We start from the raw sequence: 2,818 nt of genomic DNA on the forward strand, positions 1-2,818 counted from the left end.
GACTAACAAATGATATCTTTGACTTCCAAATGTTTAAGGATTTGTTTATGCAATATACATATGGCAATCAGATGCTTCTACGTATCAGGTATACCGGAAGAGATTGATTCTTGATGTAAGCGACTCAAGTATAGCTTGTTATGCTATGAACTTCTCATGTTTAATAGATCTATTGTTCTGAAAGTTTAGCTTTATGTTCTAGTCTTGCTCTACAGAGAGATGGCTGCCTTTATGGGTAGGGAGGTTAAATAATGTTGTTCTATCCTTGCTTATGGGGACATTGTGGTGTCCTTGGCTTCTGGTGGCATGAGGTTAAATTCTTCAAATATTATAGTGTCAACCTTCTAATTAATTTCTCATTTTTAAATAAGATTCTTATATCCTAAATTGTGTTCTATGAAACCGAGAAAGACTTGGATGTGATTTGACGTGTAAAAATGAAATAAATCTGTAATAACAAAACTTGTTGTCGTTTTCTTATTTGTGAAAGGGAGCAGCTCGTAGAGCTTATAGACGTGTCTTGATTGTGCTGATTATTGCACATACTTTCATTATTAATTTTTTATTGCTGCGAGCCTTTGCTAGTAAACACTCTGATTGTCCTTTTTTTTCAACATTAAATTGGGGAAATGGAGAATCTAGAGTGAGATTGGATGTATGATAGGTTTGAGCAAGTATTTAAGTGCAGACCCTTCCCCCGTTAACTCTCTTTGTAAATTTTCTGAACTTCCTCTTGCAGGTTTCTTTGTTGAAAGATGATCATGGCTTGGCCAAGTGGGAACTTGACTCTAGCATTCTCAAGGAGCAGCAGCAACTTCAGAATAAAATTAGTGAAACCAATCTTGAGAAGGGAATGGAAAATGAGGTTTACTGACAATTTACCCTTGTGTGCTTGTTATTTTTCTTGATGTCTCTTATAAAGTTGCTAATGTTTGTTCATATTCTTGTTTCCTATATTTTTTATTTTCAAAAGCATAGAGTAGAATAAGCTAAGATAGACAAAATGGTCCTAAAACATGCCATATACATCCAGTGGTCCATAGTTTGAGTTATTTTTTGTGTGTATGGCTTAATGAATTTCATGACTGATAGAGATTGTGCATCCATCAAAAAGTATATGAGGAACCTGGTTGTGTACCAGTTCCCTTATGCAGTGCAGTACAAGAATCAACACAAGATTTTTACATGGAAAACTAGGGGTGGGCGTTCGGTATTCGGTTCGGTATTTTCAAAGTTCGGGTTCGGTAATCGGTAATTGAAAGTAGATACCAAATACCGAACTTTCAAACTTCGGTTCGGTTATTCGGTAATCGGTAAATCAAACTTCGGTTTGGTACGGTATTCGGTAATACCATATTAAAGTCGAAATCCACGGTAATACCCCTAACAATGGATGTAAAAATGCACTTCATTGTACCTAGCTAAATGCAAAAATGCTTTCAAGCACCAGACTTACCACTTATGCAAGGACTAATCGAACCAGATGACTAATCAAGTACAGAATTCAAGTCTCTACATTCTAATCAGCTTTCTGCATTAGGTTAGAAGGCCTGTAATCAACAATTTCCTTTTTTTTCAGATACTAGTCATATTTAGATCCGTCAATGCTGATGCACTTCTATAATTATCAAAAAAAAAAACTTGTGCACTAGTTCATGTCTTCATGATGCACTTCTATAATTACTGGTAGAACACAGAACTTTCCAGTTACAACAACTCCATAAAACTGTCCGACATCCATTGTGAATACACAGTTACAATTTCAACTTACAGCATCAGGTCATAAACAGATCAGCATTGAACAGAGAAAGGAGACCATGTTCAAAAAAGTAATGAGATGATTCCTAATAGTAACATACTTCGAACAAAGCAAAAATTCGGAGTGAAATATGACTTAATGAATTGCAATGGAGGTGTACCTTGAAATTGTAAAAGTCAGAATTAGGGACGAGTCGGAATACTATCTTTCTCTCCTCCTTTCTCTACAATACTATCTTTTTTCATAAATCGGGTGTACCTCCAAATTTGTTTTTTGTGTGTGGTAGAGGGAATTGGAAATTTCAAATGAGAACAGAGAGTGTGTGTGTGTGACGAGTCGATTAGGGATTTTAGCCTTTTAGGTCTTTGGACTTTGGTGTCTACTGGTGTGAAATGTGAAGTGAATGACGGGTAGGCCTATTGGGCTGGACTAGTAATCTAATACAATGGGCCTGTATATTGGTATTTATTTCGGTATTCGGTATTTACCGAATTACCGAACGGTATAATTATAAATACCGAATACCGAAACCGAAATATCAAATTTTATACTTTTATTCCCGAAAACCGAACCGAACACCGAAATACCGAATACCGAAATAGCGGGTTCGGTTCGGTAATTAGGTTTTCGATGTTTTATGCCCAGCCCTATGGAAAACTCCTTACTCAAGGGATTAAAAATCACGACCTACCCCAGTAGGATTTCAACTCCACTTACCGAGCAAACTCGGGTTACAACTCTATTGCAAGCTAGAAGTTAACTCCCATAACCCATCACCCTTACAATAACGCTTATGCTACCCTCATACTTGACTACCCCTAGCTAAGCACACTAATACACCTAGACTCATCCCACCCTAGTGTACCACTTAAAGGCACCCTTTGAGAATTCACCATAGTGACTAACTCTAGTCACACACTAATAAAACTAAGCTAACTCTAGCCTAGTATACCACTCAAGAGCTTGTGAAAGCAACCTTGAGAATTTAAAACACCTACAAACAGCTTTTTTTTTTATGAAAGAGTAGGTTTACAGTTTAAGCACAAAAGAACAAAGGCT

Source organism: Lycium ferocissimum, chromosome 5 (assembly GCF_029784015.1).
Source record: "Lycium ferocissimum isolate CSIRO_LF1 chromosome 5, AGI_CSIRO_Lferr_CH_V1, whole genome shotgun sequence".
NCBI classification, from domain to species: domain Eukaryota; kingdom Viridiplantae; phylum Streptophyta; class Magnoliopsida; order Solanales; family Solanaceae; genus Lycium; species Lycium ferocissimum.